General features: G+C 37.0%; 1 protein-coding gene across 27 annotated transcripts in view; it reads right to left on the bottom strand.

The window, feature by feature from the left end:
• The window catches only part of LOC105491024 (pseudopodium enriched atypical kinase 1), a 305249-nt gene that overhangs the window by 250579 nt on the left and 35295 nt on the right, over positions 1 to 19375 (bottom strand). For 4 of the 27 annotated variants that reach the window (XM_011757115.3, XM_071100873.1, XM_071100875.1 and 1 more), the window contains exon 1: positions 6951 to 12932. The exons of 21 other annotated variants lie outside the window; for them this stretch is intronic. The gene's annotated coding sequence lies outside the window, so the exon portion shown is untranslated. Of the gene's footprint in view, positions 1 to 6950; positions 12933 to 13092; positions 13176 to 19375 lie in introns of those variants that run through there. 2 more of the 27 variants (XM_071100870.1, XM_071100874.1) reach the window with 1 other exon arrangement.

The following is a 19375-nucleotide window of genomic DNA, read 5'->3' as shown; positions in this document are numbered from 1 at the left end:
TCCCCAGTGTTGGAGGTGGGGCCTGGTGGGAGGTGACTGGATCATGGGGGCAGTTTCTAATGGTTTAGCACCATCCCCCTAGTACTGTTCTCATGATAGAGTTATCATAAGATCTGGTTGTTTAAAAGTGTGTAGCACCTTCCTCCTCTCTCTCTCTCTTTATGCCTGCTTCCTTTGGCCTTCCGCCATGATTGTAAGTTTCCTGAGGCCTCCCCAGAACCCTAGCAGATGGCCAGCATTATGCTTCCTATACAACCTGGGGAACCATGAGCCAATTAAACCTCTTTTCTTTATAAATTACCCAGTCCAGGTATTTCTTTATAGCAGTGCAAGAATGAACTAATACATCTATCAAAAATGGAGCAATTTCAAAACTATAAATATGATCTTAAAATGTATTTATCCAATTTATAAAGCAAGTGTCAGAGAAAAATTTCATCTTCTCCTGCTCCTAACTGTTGATCTCTGAATCCACTATGCTCTCTTATGCCCCTAAGCCTTTGAAATTGCTATTTTCCCCTTTGCTTGTTTAGAATCTCCTCCTTAAACCTGCCTGGCAAGTTTCTACTCATTATGGAAGTCTTCCCTGGTTTTCCCAAAAAAGATGCTGCAATCTTCCCCTATGCATGTTTTATATACTTACATAAGTACCTCTCAAACTATAACTGTCTCTTACAGTTAGAGAACAGTAAGCTCTCTAAGGACAATGACTGAACACCTCTTGGCAGAGCTAATATTGAGCTGGTACACACCAACAGAGCCTGAAGGGTTGTACTTCAGTACTGAAATACTTCTGTAACATAGTCTGGTAAAGTCACTGCCTCAAACTCCACCAGTCCTAAGGTACCTACTGATGGTCCAGTCTCCCTACCATCACTACAACCCAGTGGGTAAAACAAGAAAGCCTGATACAGCATAAAGGATGAAGGGGTTCTTCAAGACCCTGATCCAGCGCTACAGCCATCTTAACTGGTTGGTGCCTATTTTGTACTTACTCATAAACACTTTAAATACCACTCCTGCCTCTTCATAGCCAAAGCACAGGACACTGCCTAGCTTATCAGACTTTTAATTCTTTAGCAAAATAATAAATGAAGACATACCAGGTCTATCAATGGCCCAGGGTCAATGGGCATGCTGTCAAAACTATGCAGACAGTGATCAGTGATCAGACTGGCAAGAAAAATCCAGATACTAAAGTACTAGAGAGGAAAAACTGTCAAGTCTGTCTATTCTCTGTTTGCCTTCAGCATCTGATAAAATAAATACTTATTTTGATAATGTGCAAAAAAAAAATCTTCAATGTGATACTTTATAGAGAATATAATTCAAGTATTTTAATGTTTTTAAAGTTTAAAAGCAAGGTTTCTATAAAATAAGTCTCCATAACATATCACAAACACTGATCACTAAACTCTAATCAGTGTCTTGGATAGGAACACAAGTATCACTAAAGGAAGAGCACAGTGATTAATTCAAATAGAGAGGAAAAGGCAAGAATGAGAAGAGTCAGTTAATTATAAATGGCATGTCTAATTACAAATTTTGCTAGGGGCTTCAGATACTTCTAATTAGTTTGACTTGGTATATTAATTATAAATAGAATACCAAGAGAGAATTTTCTAATCACAGAAATGTACCTAGAATGTAAAATCAGAGTTTAAGTTATCTTTGTAATTTAATAATTAAATGTTCAATAATGTATAATTATTTTGAAAGTCATCAACAAAATATATATCACATTAAAATCGAGTTACTCAGAATATTGCTAAGGTGGTGACAGTCTTTAAAACATCCATAAGGTAGCAAGCGTGTAGCTGAAGGATGAATATATAGCTTCAGTAATAAGAATTTTGAACTTATAAATGGTGATATAACAATCTTTTTAGGCTACTTCCTTTCTGGTAGAAAAATTGTCTTTCATTCATGCTGTAGGGAGTTTCAGAGAGCCATATGATTAAAATGTTAAAAATAAAGATGGAAGAGATAAATAGCAGCAAGAGAAGCTTACCTAATTTCAACACTATCTCATTAAGATCAATCTTTAGTTTAAAACAAAAACAAAACCCTGCTGTGCTATATACTATATTAATGAAAAATTCCACAAGGTAACAAAATCTCAAACAGGAAGCATAATGTGTTTACTAAGGACAAAATAAGAAAAACCATTCTGATTTTTTGGTATTTTTATTAAAGTAAAAACTTAGAAAAGAAGAGAAACATTAAAGACCATGATGTATTTCAACTTTAAGAAAAGCTTTTAAAGTCTCACTAATCTTAAATTAAAACACTCATGTAAATTATCTTGGTTATTAGCACTAACATGAATTTAAGCAGAAAATATATACAAAGAAAATGTAAGTAATAGTTAACAGTCTCTACCATTTATTGAACACCTATATACTATCCCAGGCAGAATGCAAGGTGCTTTAACTAAATTGTTAATTTTCACAACCATGTAACTTGGCAGATACTATCATCCCTACCTTACTGATGATGAATTGATATTAAAAATAATCTCGCCACAGTCAGTTAGTAAGTGGCAAAGATTCAAACCCATAGTTGACTACCCAACAGCCTCTGCGCTGGCCACTACACCCCACTAACTGACCAGATGGCCTCAATGTAGTTAAAGTAAGCCAATGTAGCACTGAAGTTCCACAGTGTATTAGTTGTTCTAGACGGATGAAGTTAAGGCTTCAATCTACTATTCCAATGAATATTCCTACTATTCCTATCTGAATATCTAAAGAAAACAATATAATTTAGTAATTACACTTCTGACCTTGATTTGGGAAATCAAGGATGTGGCCAGTTGGCTTAAGGGCTATCACAAAATTCTATTTTCATTAAACTCACTTTGATCCAAATGATCAAAAAATTATTAAGCACTTAGATACACAAGTAAAAGGATTCAATCAGGACCGATGTAAGTTAAAAACAAATGTAATAATAAAAATAAATGAGTTTGATTAATAGAATGTATTGGGAAAAAAAACCTTTCTCCAACTTTTGTGAACACATATAACAAAAAAGAAAATACACAGTTCACTTAAAAAAACCAGGCAACTTGAAACTCTTCTGAATAAATGAGCATGAATTAAAAAATTACCACATACCTAACAAAGGCACACAACAAACATTTAACAAACAAGTTAATAACTTGGCTAAATGAAGATTAAAAAGTGAATATGGGGAAAGCAAGGAAAATTAAGGGAAGAGTTGACCTTTCTCCAAGTTCCTTCTCACATAAATACCACCTGCTCTATATTTCCCAGAAAGCTGGTTAGGGGAGGGGGGAAGTACCTGCTCTTGAGGTTCTTTACTAAAAACAGTCCTTCAGAATATACCTACTCTGGCAGAACTCTCCTCCTCATATTGAGGCTAAGGAAATATCACCTCTCTCCTAAGAGAAGGTCTAACATCCAAAGTAATATACTTCCTTCTCCTGAACAGCCTCTTTCTGGAAACATTTTCAATCCCTCTACATTCCATAGCATATTTTGAAGATATAACTTTCTGGTTTTCTAAATTGAATATTATTTATTATTTAATCAGCATAATGAAAAATGTAAAGAGTGGTTTATGATATACAGAAACTCTGACACAATAAGGATATCTTATAGTGCAAATATAATTCTCATTTTAAAAACACAGGCACACTTCACAAAGATTGTTCCATGTGAAAATAATTTTTAAGGCTTTTTTATGTAAGCTATTTTCTACTTTTTTATTTGAAAGAAACCATGGCTTTAACAAAAGCTGTATTACAGTTACACATCTCTTACCAATGGGGATACATTCTGAGAAATTCATCATTAGGTGATCATTGTGCAAACATTGTATATCTGATATATCATATATCATATATATCATATATCAGATGTATATCAGATATATGATATAGCCTACGGCTCCTAGGCTACAAACCTGTACAGTACGTTACTGTGTTGAATACTGTAGGCAATAACAATGGTATTGGTGTATCTAAACACAGATAAGGGGCTGGGGGCAGTGGCTCATGCCTGTAATCCCAACACTTTGGGAGACCAAGGTGAGAGGATCACTTGAGTCCCGTTTGAGATCAACCTAGGCAACGTAAAGAGACCCCATCTCCACAAAATGTTTTAAAAATTAGCTGGGCATGGTAGCACATGCCTGTGACCCCAGCTACTCAGGAGGCTGAGGTGGGAGGATTGGTTAAGCCAGAAAGGTGGAGTCTGCAGTGGGCAGTGATCGAGCCACTGTATTCCAGCCTGGGCAACAGAGTGAGACTCTGTCTCAAAAAATAAAATAAAGCACAATTACAAATAAACATAGACAAGGTATAGGAAAAATACAATGTTATATATACTCTTTTTTTTTTTTTTGAGATGGAGTCTCAGTCTGTTGCCCAGGATGGAGTACAATTACACAATCTCAGCTCACTGCAACCTCCGGCTCACTGCAACCTCCACCTCCCGGGTTCAAGTGATTCTCCTGCCTCAGTCTCCTGAGTACCTGGGAATACAGGTGTGCGCCACCACACCTGGCTAATTTTTGTATTTTTAGTAGAGATGGGGTTTTACCATGTTGGCCAGGCTGGTCTCAAACTCTTGACCTCAGATGATTCGCCTACCTTGGCCTCCCAAAGTGCTGGGATTACAGACGTGAGCCACCATGCCAGGCCAACAATGTTACACTCTTAAGTGGTCCTCGTTGACCAAAACTTTGTCATTCCGTGCATAACTGTATTTACAACTCTTACCTGGTTAGTGCCTGGAATAACTTCCCGAATCTCATCTACTGTATCACCTGCTGATTCAAAAATCACCTTAGAGCCCAACTCCTTTACTTCACCTAATAAAACTTACTGAGCTTGGACATGTGAAAATCCCATGTGGTGTATTTTCTTCTAGTGCAACAATGCCTATGAGACTGGGCAAGGTGAGACCAAGAGTGATCTCTCCTCTTCATACCAAACAACTAGCCTATCATTTGAATATGCTACTATTTTACACATAAGTTTAAAAAGAAAACTATGCCTATCACATTTGCTAAAACTGTAAGTTTCTAAGGACTTTACTGACTCTGTATAGCAATATTTTATATATATATATATCCCATAAAAATAAAGCAAGTAAGCATTTTGTAATTCTTATTTTCCCTGTAAAAAGCCAACCACATAACAATTTTATGAAGCATCTCATTTCTTTAGTAAACTATTGAAAGATCATCTCCCTCTCTTTGACATATATGGACAGTGGAAGTCATAAGCAAAAGCTAAATGAAATGATCCTCAAAAGTTCTTGCTTCTTATAGAGTACGGAATTCAATAGTTTAACTGCCAGGAATCTTGCTATTTCAAGGTATTATTTACATATTACAAATTATATTTAATTAGAGTTTGTTATTTGTTACATTTTAAAGGTATTGGAAAATAAAATATTTCCCTTTGCGGACATACTAACACATTTTTAACCCTACTGTATACTAAAACTTTATAACATTTTATGTCTTAGTGGCTTTTGGAAGGTCAATACCATTGCATACTCATATGCTGAAACAAATCCTTTTAAAAATCACATTGTCAATTCTCTTTGGCTTCAGAAAATAGACATGTCAAAAACTCAACTGGAAAGCAAATAAATCACAATACATGTGAAGTGTTATTAAATAATTCTGAAGACGAAATCTGAGTCAAACTACAAAAAGGCCCTCAATCTCTGCTACCAAGAATTGTGTTGGATTCATTCATATATCATTTATAGAAAAGACTTAATCAGCATGTCCTTAGCCAAGCACAAACATGTTTGTTGAGATGGTCTGTGTAAGTCCGAGGATTTTGCTCGCCACCTCCATATTTCCTTGGTCAAAAGAAACAACTGTAGTTCAGCTGAGACTCTCTTTAACTGGTTTGTTTTTAAAGAGCTATATCTGCTGAAATGAGATTGCCTAAAAGCACTGCAATCCTCTCCAGTGGGATTACAAGTTATATTGGTAATAAATGTGTTCACTTAGGTAACAAGAAAGAAGAAAAAGGCAACCTACAAATAGTGCTGAAAATCTGAGGTTATACATTTTCTCCAACGACATAAAAGTAGTTGAATACCATATATTTCAAACAGAAACTCAAAAATCTGGGGATTTCCACAGTAAGACCTTCCCATAAGGAGCAAAATTATCTAGCAGCCCTTCTAAGAGGAACCTGAATTAGCATTCTCTATGGAACTAAAAAGTCGTAAGAGAATGTGAGTCACTTTTGAAGAGCTCATTGAAGAATAAAATGAGACTAAGTCTTTATAAAGAAACTATCTAGAAATATATACAAATCCTAAGTTGAATACAATGTAACAAAAATAACACTTATCAAACACCCTCATACTTACAATTCTATACCCTCTGGGAAGAATCTGGCAAGAATGGTATACATGGAGGAAAGCCATTTTCTAGCTGGACATATTAGGCTAGGGTTCCCAACACTCAATATATACAGATTCAGGGGTTTGCCGCAAGTATTCTAGGAGTGTATATCTAGAGTAAGAACTGTTCACTGCCAACCCAAGGGCCCATCCAACATTAGACTGCACCAACAGGGACCCTTAAGAGGATTGGTTAGGTCCAGGACCTTCATAACAGACCTAATTAGCTTTAGAAAAGGAGCCAGAAACTCTTGTAACAGGAAACTTCCATTTACAGCAGGACTTGCCTACAAGATACCAAGACTAAATGCTGTTTCACTAGAATGGGACTTATTTTACCCAATCATATACAGATCTATGAACTCATGCCATCCTATCCAAAATGCTGGTTTTCAATCATTAATTTGGATAACCACCCCAACCCTATGCTAACCCCCGCTCTTTTCTAGTACTAAAATCCAGACTTTTCTTCCTCAACAATTACTCAGTAAATTTCCTTACTATATTTCCTTCCCTGGCAAATGTAAAATCCTTACTATATTTCCTTACCTGGCAAATAAGTAAACTCAGCTATGTTTCGTCTTGTTGTTGTTGTTGTTGTTGTTGTTTGGCTCCACTGGTCTGGGTTATATTCTTTGACATACTGACTTTCAAGAATATTTTCATTCCTTTTCTTCCACCAATAGCAAATTAATACTGGCCTGGGAGCTAGAATCGGTCAATGGCATGACCTGCCCTGCTAAGCAATAATACAGGCTGGTTATGTAATAATACAGGCTGATGGTCAGGTCATGCCATTGGTGTACCTGAAAATCTGCCAGATAATTATAATCACCATTTCAGCAAAAACAGCAACTCTCTGAGTACTCTGGTGGTACTGACCAGTGCAGTTTTGGGAGGCTGGACATAACTGATCTTTAAAGGCAAGATCCCTTTTTATTCCTTTTTCTGCTTATTATGTGCATGGTCCACTGTCAAAGAGATATGAGAAAATCAGTTTTTTGAGTTTCTTGAGACAGGTTCTTACTCTGTTACCCAGTCTGGAATGCAGTGGCATGATCACAGCTCACTGGAGCCTCGACCTCCCAGGCTCAAGTGATCCTCCCACCTCAGTCTCCCAAGCAGCTGGGACCACAGGCAAGCACCACTATGCCCGGTTATTTTTTGTACTTTTTGTAGAGATGGGATTTCACTACATTGCCCAAGCTGGTTTCAAATTCCTGGGCTCAAGTGATCCACCCACCTTAGCCTCCCAAATTGCAAGGACTACAGAAGTGAGCCACCATGACTGGCCAAAAATCAGTTATTATGCAAGAACTATTTGCTTGACAAGCATCCCTCTCTCTCCCAAATGGCAGATAAATAAGTGTTGCTGGAAACCCTGGTATGCCACTTTCACCAACCCAAAACCATCTACATTTAATATACAATCTTTTAGGAGGGACTTATTCCTCAGGTAATTTCAGAGTGAAGTATAACTGCCAGGTAAAATAAGTTTTATTTAGACAATATGAGCTAATAATATGATTTGCCTTATTAGGTCAGCCTTGGCTCCCCAGCACTTCCCAAACCCTGCTCTCCCTTTTCACAGAGAATATCTCAGAGGCTTTGTGGAACCCAAACAGCAAAATGCTATTATGGAGTTTTAAATAATGGAGTAACATGTTAAAAATCATGTTTTAAGATTAATAACCTGACAAGCTAATCTAGGACTACAGTTGAGAGACAATGGAAGCAAGGAAACCAACTCCGCATGACGTAATTGATCCTTAAAGAATATGGCAATGGCCAGATGCAGTGATGTGTACTTGTAGTTCAAGCTACATGGGAGACTGAGGCAAAAGCACTGCTTGAGGCTAGTAGTTAATGGCTGCAGTGTACTATGATGGGGCCTGTGAATAGCCACTGCACTTCAGTTTGGGCAACATAGTGAGACCCTGTCTCTTAAAAAAAAATTTTTTTTCTTTAAAAGAATAAAACAACGGCTCTAAGAACAGTAAAGAAGTACTGAATCTGACATTACCAGCAAACTTTATCTTTCCTATTACAAATTCAATTCATCGAGTAAACTGAAAGGGTTCACTTGTAAGGTACAGAGTCATTTTTATCCATCCGGGTTACAGAGTGTTGAAATTCAACCACCAGAAAATCATCCTTTTCAATTACAACACTCTACTCTCCCGACATTTTCTCCAAAAACACCCGAGAAGGAGCAATTTCAGAAGTACTCATTTAGCCATTATTGCTGCTTTGATGGCAATCAGCTTGCCTGCTTGCCTTCTCCAGGCACCCTCACCTCTACCCCAACCCCAAAGCACACCATAATATCCCCCAAAAGCCACCCGGATGAAAAGGGATACAGCAAAAACAAGAATCTAAGAATCTAATTGTATCTGACCTGGAAGTGGGACTAAAAGAAATTAGATGCTTTGCCAAAATTTGGAATACCACCAGAGTTAAGTTTTTAAAAATCTAATGTCAGGGTTTTAAGATAACCTTCACATTTTCTCTGCCTTTGGATACAATACACCAAAAAACAAAAATTCTTGTAAAATTAAAAATCACAGAAAAGTTTCAAGCTAGACTCCATCCATGTCTCTCTCTCTCTCTCTTTCTCTCACTCTCATTCTCTCATACCCTCCCTCCCCACTCTCTATCTATCTCTATCTCTATCTTTAACTTTAGTGGGGACAAGAGTGGTTAATAGAAACAGCTAATAAATAGCTTCCTTCAGGGATTCCTTGCCATCATCAGGGCAAAGTTCTGACTTGATAGCCTGGTAACATAAGGCCCATAATATTTGACATCCAACAATCCTTTCCAATCCAATCCTTCACCATACTACTTTCCATTTCCTCATTCACCAATCATTTCTACTGAATGTCTATAGATCCCCAGTGTTTAATGTTGTCTAATACTTCCGTACGCTGGCTCATTCTTTCACCTTGTCTAACACTCTTTTGCCTTGTCTGTGTGGCTATGTGAGGCTCAAGTTCTTCTCTTAGAAATATTTCCTGACATCCTTCCTCTTGGGCCCTTCAATACACCCCTCCCTAACCCACACCAAATCTGCATTAGGCTCCCTCCTTCATACACACCTCTATCAAACTTCTTAGAGGGTACTGTCAATTCCAAAACTAGGGAATGCCTGCCACATTATAGGTACTAAAATGGTCATTAGTTCCCAGTTCTGTGCTCCTCCTAGAGCAGAGTCATTTTTCTTTCTCTTCTTTTTCTTCTATTTTGTCTAAGAATCCTCTGTATTATTCCTATTAACTTGACAGTTTTATGCACATTTGGAAAATGGCTAAAGCTTCTTAAAGGGGAATCCAAACGAAATTAAATACACAAGGAAGTTTTTTCATACAGGGCTCAATGAATCAATCTGACCTAAAAATGAACTTTTATGAACATTCAGACTACTAGTAAAACAAAGGAAAAAAATAACTTTTCTTAACATGTTTATGATCTAATACATTTGAAAATGTATTAATACATCAGCTTCTGAATGATCAAAATGTTGAAATATGAAATCAGTTTGTATCACCTTTTTTTTTTCTGACACGAAGTCTTGCTCTGTTGCCCAGGCTGGAGTGCAAGTGGCATGAGCTCAACTCACTGCAACCTCTGCTGCCCGGGTTCAAGCAAGTCTCCTGTCTTAACCTCCCGAGTAGCTGGGTATACAGGTTCCCGCCACCACGCCCAGCTAATTTTTGTATTTTTAGTAGAGATGGGGTTTCACCATATTGGTTAGGCTGGTCTCAAACTCCTGACCTCAGGTGATCCACCCATCTCAACCTCCCAAAGTGCTGGGATTACAGACATGAGCTACCGTGCCCAGCCAGTTTATACTATTGTTTTAAATAGAGAATAATATCCACACTGCAATAGGAAATCTGCCTTGAGAAGAAACATCAGAGTTAAAACTTGCAACATCTGACTCCATGTTCCTTTGATCTTTTTAGGTAGGATAATTGTTGAAGGATACATAAAAATGTGATAACCCTACTTGTCAGAACTCTGTTCAAGATCTTCCTACTAAGGATTCAGATTGAGGACTGCATGACATCCTTATGCTATCAGTGTGAAAAACGAAAAGAAAGCTTTGAGCAAAAACACTACCCAAGCCTCAAACTGGCATCACCCCCATATACAATATCATTTTTATAATAATACGTACTAGATTTAGGAATTCGACCATATCAATGGTTCCAATAAAAGCCAGAAATGTGATCTAACATAAAATACTCATGGGGGTCTTGCTTTGCTTTTTAGAATGACTTTGGTCAATCTAACTTTTTCTATTTCTTAAGCTCCAAGATGTAGCATTTATAAAGTCACTATTATAAAATGTTTTCTAAGCTACCTGGTGCACCTTAACTCAATTACTGTCTCTAGCTTTAAAAATCAAACTACCTGTTCATGGAAACATACTTAGAATTAAACACTGTAAAATATAGATTGCAAATAAAAACACCAGTCAACTTGAATCAAAAGATTAAACTCTAACAAAATAATTTACAATTATACCTCAATAATAAAAATGTTAGTGAATTCAATACCAATTGTAATATAGTGGGGTTTCCCTTATTTACTTGAGGGAGGGTATGGAATGTAGAAAATAAATTAGGTATTCTAAAGATCAGAGTGAAACAAAACATAACCTAGCTAGATCTGAAATTTAGTGCAAAAAAAAAAAAAAAAAAAAAAAAAACAAGCTCACAAACTATTATATTTTTGTCCTTTACCTTTACTCCTTCCCTGCTGCCAGCCACCTGTTTTAGATGTTCTCATGCAGAGAAAACAGCAACAATGCCATTTTCCTTCCAAATGCAATCAGGTTTTGGCAAACTTAAGTCAGTATGTCAGTTAAAAACAGAAACAACCCAAAATGTGATCTGGCAAATAACTACCTAAGTATTGAGTAGTTCCTCCCTTGAATGGTATTGCACTTTCCATTTATCATTTTTAAATGTACAAGAAAATTGAAAATCTGCACGTGTAGCTGGACAAATAATAGATTCCAAATTAATAATACATTATGCATTACTCTATTAAGCATACATTAAGAGCAAAATTATGCCATTTTGGAAACATAACTCCTTGTGAGAGTGGTCCTTAGTGTTGTGATATTTCAAACCACTGCTTTTATCTTCATATAAACCCTATTGACTCCTTTATAAGTTAGTATTCAAATTTGCCAGAAGCTTAAACAACTGTTTTCAACAACATGTGTGCCAACTGCCTTCCCCGGGCCCTCCACCAGATCCATTTAGGATTCTCAAACTAAGCCTGCCTAAATAAAGTTTTATTTAAATAGTCACACCCATTTGGTTACAAGTTGCCTATGGCTGCTTTTGCTCTATGTCAACAGAGTATAGTAGTTGTGACAGATCATCTGGCTCTAAGGAAAATGCCAGCCCAGGACTTTTTACAAATAAACTTGATAAAATTCCCTCACCACTGTCTTCACTGTTCATCTATGAAATAAAGGTGAAAGAGTGCTTACAGAATTTCTCAGAGCATATGCAATTAACTTTTTAATATTTATACTACTTGGAACCCATGTATAAGATACCCTCCTGAAATACTGAGTTGATTCAGCAACTCAGGTGAACCTAAAATCTTCTTAGATTCAAAATGTAAAATGCCTATACCCAAAACCACCCTAATTACTATTACTCAGCAATAAGTGTAACACTGTCATAAGGAAGTTGAGCAATGACAGAAGTCTATTTGTGTGTCATTATTTCTGCTAAAGAATTTTCAAGTAAAGATTAAAAAAAAAAGCGGTGGTTAAAACAAATGTACTTAAAAGTTTTGCAAATAGAAGACAATTGTTTTATTTTCAATGATGCTGTTTCACTCTAAAGCCATTTTAAAATTTTCCAGCAAAAAATAAAAGGACTAAACTTCAGATTAAAATGTCAGATAGCTAAATATTAAATAAATACCTGAGGAATAAAGGGAGGTATGGGGATGCTTTAGTTGTTAACTTCATTGTAATTATTTTGTGTATTACAATTTTCACTCTGTAAAGATAAGGACATAGATAGGGCAAAGGAGTCTTTTTTCTAACCCAGCCCAGATACTTCAAGGCCACTGTTACAAGGAAGGCTATCTGGGGACTGGGTGTCAAGGCTGCCTCATCTTGTAGAGAAGATGAACAAAAGGAAGTTACACTGTATGAAAATAATTCATGGAAAACCCTGAAGTCTGAAAGGCACATTTCTAAAGAAGAGTCACATCATTTTATCATGGTGATTAAGAGAGGCTCTTATTTAGATGCTACCTGAGCCTTTGGTCTTCTAACACCAACTGCCTTCTGACTAATTAACAGCATTGAGAATTTCCAAAGGACCAGGCTTAGGGCAGAATATATGAAGAACGAAGGAGCCTTAGTTTTAGAATGAGTCAGATAAACCTGGGTTGAATCTAGCACCCATTTTGTTTTATATATATACTTTAAGTTCTAGGGTACATGTGCACAATGTGCAGGTTTGTTAATATATGTATACTTGTGCCATGTTGGTGTGCTGCACCCATCAACTCGTCAGCACCCATCAACTCGTCATTTACATCAGGTATAACTCCCAATGCCCTCCCTCCCCCCTCCCCCCTCCCCATAATAGGCCCCGGTGTGTGATATTCCCCTTCCAGAGTCCAAGTGATCTCATTGTTCAATTCTCACCTATGAGTGAGAACATGCGGTGTTTGGTTTTCTGTTCTTGCGATAGTTTGCTGAGAATGATTTTTCCAGCTGCATCCATGTCCCTACAAAAGACATAAACTCATCCTTTTTTATGGCTGCATAGTATTCCATGGTGTATACATGCCACATTTTCTTAATCTAGTCTGTCACTGATGGACATTTGGGTTGATTCCAAGTCTTTGCTATTGTAGCATCCATTTTACATGTGATCTTGGGCCAATTATTTAGCCTCTCTGAGTCTTGGTCTCTTCATGAGGATAAAAATGATACTATTTTCATAGAACTGCTATGAGGATTAATGGAGCTGTTATAGGAGGCACTGACTCCTGGCATGTAAAAGTAATTAATAACAGCAGCTAAACATATGTAGAACTATAGGCCAGACATATATTCCTCAGCATTTATTCCTCAGAAAATCTATTTAGTAGGTATTATAACTTGTGCAAAGTCACAAAATGAGCAAGTGGCAGAACCAGATGTGGACCCAGGAAGTATACCTCCAACGTCTTTGTTCTTAATTACCTCTTATACTGAAGTTATTATTAGAATGAGCATCCCAAGTATTCCTAAGAATGGCTCTATGTACAACAAAGTATGTGAAGCCTTCTTTATCAATATTTGAATTTTCATAGATTTCTAGTTTGGAAACAATCCTGCTTTGCTGTTAAAATGTTGTTGGTAGCACAAAGCTATTAACATTATGGTCATAAATTCAATATCTGTTTAGGTCACTTAATTACAATCAGAGGGAAAAAAGTTTCCAAAACTCCAATCCATTTAGGCTGGCTTTGTTCATACCCATAAGAGCAAGGACTACATTAAAAAAACAGAAAGGGCTATGGAACAAACACCTCTCCATGAGGAGCTCAGAAGGGATTTTGGTCACATCATAAAATGAGAGACTCAGAGATAGAAGGGCCCTTGATGTAACTCTTATTTTACAGAGTGAGAAATGAAGCCAAGAGAAGTGTTGTTTTCCCCAGGTCCCACAGTTGGTCATCCATCACACCAGACCATACGCAAGACGATCTTCCCATGACACCACTACGTCTAGATTCCTACTGAACTGCAAACTCATGCCTTGTTAATACCTCAGTCGACAGGCATGCATAGCTGGCTGTTGCACAATAGAAATATATTGGAAATCAGCAGATGGAGAGGGATCCTCTTACCAAAGATCTTTAAGGAATTTCTCTAATACAATTATTGTGTATCCATAATAAAAAAAATCTATTTAAACAAGACATAGTAAACTTGTTAACTCAATAAAATGCAGACATATAAGTTTGTAAACACTCCTAATGCACTTCTGAACTATTTCTGTGTTCTCAACACAGAATAACTCTCCAACAAAAATTATCTCCCTCCTTCTAGCATTTCTCACAAGAAAACTGCCATTGAGGCCTGATTACACTCTTGATAATCTTTTCTACAAAAACACTTGCTCCCTTAAATTAATAAATTATTAAATTCTCTCTTCCTGGAAACAAACACATCAATAAATTTTTAAAATGGTAAGTTATCTGATGCTTTACTCTCTTCAAAGACTGGCTGTTCATTGCCCAGGTGTAAATATAATTAGCCTGCTCCCAAAATAATTTTGTAGGGTAAGAATTCCCTCATACTAGGTTACAAAAATACTTGTCTTTATGCATATCTTACCTTTTGTTTAAGGTAAAACAGATGGATTTGTTGTTCAAATTCAAAACAAATCACATAAGCAAAGTGATTTGCTAACAGCTGATGTTTTAAACTCCTTTTATGACAACCCTAACTAATGTGTATGATCTCCTCTCTTAGCAGAACTGAGAATTACATTCCCAATAGGGAAGTAGCTCTCCAGTGACATACCTAAGCAGCCAAACTAAGGTTACATAACTAAATTAAGCAAAAATGAAAAAGCATTATCCAGGAAAATGCATTACAAAATTACTTGAGGAAGTTATGAGAATTCCCAAAAAACAAGCAATAATTATCTTTCCCTCTATAGCAAAAAGAATCAAAAATTAAAAATAAATAAAATAGTGACAGTGAAGAGAAACGAACAAGCTACATATTCCAAAGGAAGAACTACCAGACTTGGTCAGATATAAAAATAAAGCACTCAATGAATAAAAAGTGACCTCAGCATCTTGGTATCTGGCCAACTATGTGGATGGCAGCCTTCTTGACAAACCTAGAAGTCAGAGGAGAGCCGGTTGGTAAGGAGGGGAAGGCAGGCCAGTTTTATCCTGTTGAAGTGAATGTTAGCAAGTTGGTATACTTAGTATGTTCTAAGTATATATAGCTGAAATTAGCTGGGTGTGGTGGTGCACACCTGTGGTTCCACCTACTTGTGGGGCTGAGGCAGGAGGATCACTTGAGCCCAGGAGGTAAAAGCTGCAGTAAGTCATGGTAGCAACACTACACTCCAGCCTAGCCAACAGAGCAAGATCCTGTCTCAAAAAAATAAAAAGAATTTGAACAGTATATGCAACTGGATCATGCATAAACTGAAGGTACAAAACTTGAGCATCTTGTAGAAGTTTAAACATGTGAAAATGTTTAATTATCAACGTGGGTTTCATAGGTAAAAGGTAAAGCCTCAGAGTGACAGATATGACATGCTAACATGCAGCTAATGAAATTTGTATCTGAACTTTTAGTGTATTACAACACTTCCTCAGATAGGTGCAGTAGCTATTCAGTGTTTGCCTTCTTTTCCCCTGCTTAAACACTCCAAATAAAAGAAGCCTCACGTTGGCATCTCATTTACAGAAAAATATAATTTAATACTATGGCAACTAATTCAGGAATTAACTCCAGAATACTTACCTGAATCTTCTCTCCGTGTATCAAATAATACATGCAATTTACCTTCTCTGAACCATATCTACATATAGCTATCATTAAGAACATGTATCTTCAACATTTGATGTCAATCATTGTTTTCTGTTAAATATATATAACGTTTCTATTTCTACATTTTCCTTTCAACTGCTAATATTGTCTTCATCCTCTCTTCTATAGTTTCAAGTTTGAATTCTGAGTCTCCAAGTTAAAACTTCACACTACCAAAAAAAAAAAAAAAAAAAAAAAAAGGCCTCCATCGAACAGGCCTTATATGAATTGTTTACCAGAGATGCTTGAATAAATTTGTTTCCATCCTATCTTTTATGTTCCACATTTATTAACTTAACTTTCTTCATATCTTCTTTCTGCCTGTTTACCTTCTTTTGCTTATTCTTTTTTTTTCTTTCTTTCTTTTTTGAGATAGTGTCTTGCTCTGTTGCCCAGGCTGTAGTGCAGTGGTGCTACCTTGGCTCACTGCAACCTCTGCTTCCTGGGCTTAAACGATCCTTCCACCTCAGCCTCAGCTAAGACTATAGACGTGCACCACCAACTTTGGCTAATTTTTAAATTTTTTGTAGACACAAGGTTTCACTATATTGCCTAGGCTGATCTTGAACTCCTGGGCTCAAGGTGATTCTCTTGTCTTGGTCTCCCAAAGTGTTGGGATTACAGGCATAAGGCACTGCATACATTCTCTTTGTTCAGTTTATCACTGACAAGTTTTTATAGGAAAAATTTTGACCCTAATTTTGGGATTCAGCTTTCTAATTCTGAGCAAAAAGGAAAAAGCTGTAGGGTGAATCAACGCTGTGTGTCACTAGACAGGTGTGCAACCTTAGGCAAATTATTTGACCTTTCTAAGTCTTGCTTTCCTGATTTGTAAATGGGAGAGAATACCATCTTTAATGGAGGGATGTTTTGCAAGTCAAAGAAAAAGAAACGTAACAAAGCTAGTATGATAACTTGTGGTTATACATGAAATTTTGTAGGTTATTATGAAAGTAATTATCTTAGAGGCCATTTCAGAACTTTGCTACCAAACGTACTGGATGCATTTCCTAATTCTGTCTTCAATTCCAGGACAGAGTACAAATTAGATTACTGCAGTTTTATGGGAGGAGGCATCAAGGGGTGCGTGTAATAGAAATCTAGGTTACTACCTCTGGGTAGCAAGGCTAGAATACAAAGACAGGAAAGCCAAATCTCAAGGTTTACTATGTTCCACCATCCCTGTATACCCTAGAAGGTAGTAAAGTCCTGACTGCAATTGGAAGATTTACGGTATATTTCAAGCAGGGAACTGCTATATTTCATTTAGACTCACAATTCCAAGCAGAAATGGGATTAGTGTAGTCTGTATTTCATTGCTGATTTGAAACAGAATGACGATAATGGATATATTAACTTTACAACTAATATTACATGCCAGATATTATGTTAAGTGTTTTGTATTCATTACTAATCCTCACAACAACCGTATGAGGTGGATACTTTTATCCCATTTGACAAATGAAAGAAAACTGAAGCCTGGGAAAGCTGGGATTCAAACCCAGGTAACAGTAAAAATTTCAAAACAGTGAAAATTTCAATAACACTGCAACAAGTTATGTGCTGACAGTAAGACACCAATATTTCAGCAGTCAGAGCTATTTGGGTATCTGTGTGGGAAGTGGAGCATCATATTCACCTAACTGCATAAGTAAAAGCCAGAGAGAGGAAGAAGAAAAAGAAAGGATTACATCCAGAGTAGCAATTCTGGAATTTTCAAATATTAAAAATCATGACACTGTCAAATTGAGCATGGTCTGCTTTGAGGATAATTAGAGCTTTCCAGAGCTAAAGTTCTCACCTCCTTTCCACCTGACACATGGTGATGGATGACAGCACTAGAAGCTGATGTTATGTGCTATTATATGCTCAACACACCTCAATGGGCACAGGTAGGCCTCTGTAAAATTTCCAGAATATCAGCTGCACCTCTGTGACTTCTCATCTTCCTCAAGAAGCATATTAGAATGAAAATGAGCAAAAGAGGTATGAATTTTATCTGTATCAAATGCGTAAATGTTAATATCTACTGAATATTGGTACTGTGTGCTAGGCATGTTCTAAGCCCTTTGCCTATATTAAACCACAAATTCGACTATAAATTGGTACTATTTTCATTTTAGAGATGAGATAACTAAGAAACAAAATAAGTAATTTGCTAAAGATCACAATAAGGGAAATTACAGTGCCAAGATTTCAACAAGGTGGTCTGGTTGCAGATCCCCAGTTCTTAAACAGGACAATAAACTGTCAACTTTTCCTGGGGCACAATCCAGATGCCCTGGGAATTCCAAGAACTCCTTGCAAGATGACACAACCAAAAAGGTAAGAACTTTTGCCTCTGCAGAATAAGTTCAAAGGGCTCCCTAGGACTGTGAGGGTACACTGTCCCCATCAGGATTTCAGTTTAAAGTCACAGAGACCTTGAATCCCAGCCCCACAGACTTAGAAGACTCCATTTATGACTCTCCTTATACCTGGATAAGCTGGGCAGTAGAAATCTTCTTAGTTACCCTAGCAAATGATACTGGTTGAGGCAGCCCAGACCCATGGTGCTACTGCTGAGCTACACAGTATCCACACAGTTTCACATAAAGAACAGAAATACAACTCCTTGCTCTGAAACAAGAACTGCGCATTAAAGATTCAGTCTTCTGGGCAGCACTGTTCACATACCATTCATTCAACAGTATTTACTGCAAGCTGCTACAGACCAGGCACTATTCTAAGTGCTATAATACCTCTGTGAACAAGATGACCCCTGCTCAGAAAGTTTATATTCTAGCGGGACAAAAATATAAAGGTCAGATTCAAATACAAGAGGAAAGCGTACTGGCACCAACCTAACTCAGGGCAAAAAAAAAAAAAGAGATACCAGGGAAAGGGGACACTATTTACTCTCTATGGTACAAATGCTAGAATCTTTTCAACTCGAGAACACCAAGCCAGACTATTGCACTGCTATTAAAGATGCTGCCAAATTGAAATGAAAAGCAATATGATCAGATGGCACTATTTCTGGTTCAGGCTAAGATAACAGTACCCACCAGCAAGTATCCAAAAGAAAAAGTGTAAAGCACAAAGATACAGAAGTTTGAATCACTGTTTTTTAGTATCCCTTCCCAAAAAAGGGAAGAGAAATCACTATCAAAGGATCCTAAATTCTGCCAACTCTTGACATTGTATACTAACAGTGTGCAAACTGTTAGTTATACAAGGAAATAAGATAGCGAGTAAGTTAAAGAGTTCTCTTTTCAGCAGCAAGTGGAAGCTGAGGTTAGGGAGGAATCCACATGCCAAGAAATTAAAGAGAGGAGAAGAGATCATCACATACATACTAATATCCAATTATTCACCTGGAAGTTCTTAAAAAGTGATAATA

This window comes from Macaca nemestrina, chromosome 7 (assembly GCF_043159975.1).
Source record: "Macaca nemestrina isolate mMacNem1 chromosome 7, mMacNem.hap1, whole genome shotgun sequence".
Classification (NCBI taxonomy): Eukaryota; Metazoa; Chordata; class Mammalia; order Primates; family Cercopithecidae; genus Macaca; species Macaca nemestrina.
The sequence above is the reverse complement of the archived record's forward strand: the minus strand, read 5'-3'. Positions and strand labels throughout refer to the sequence as shown.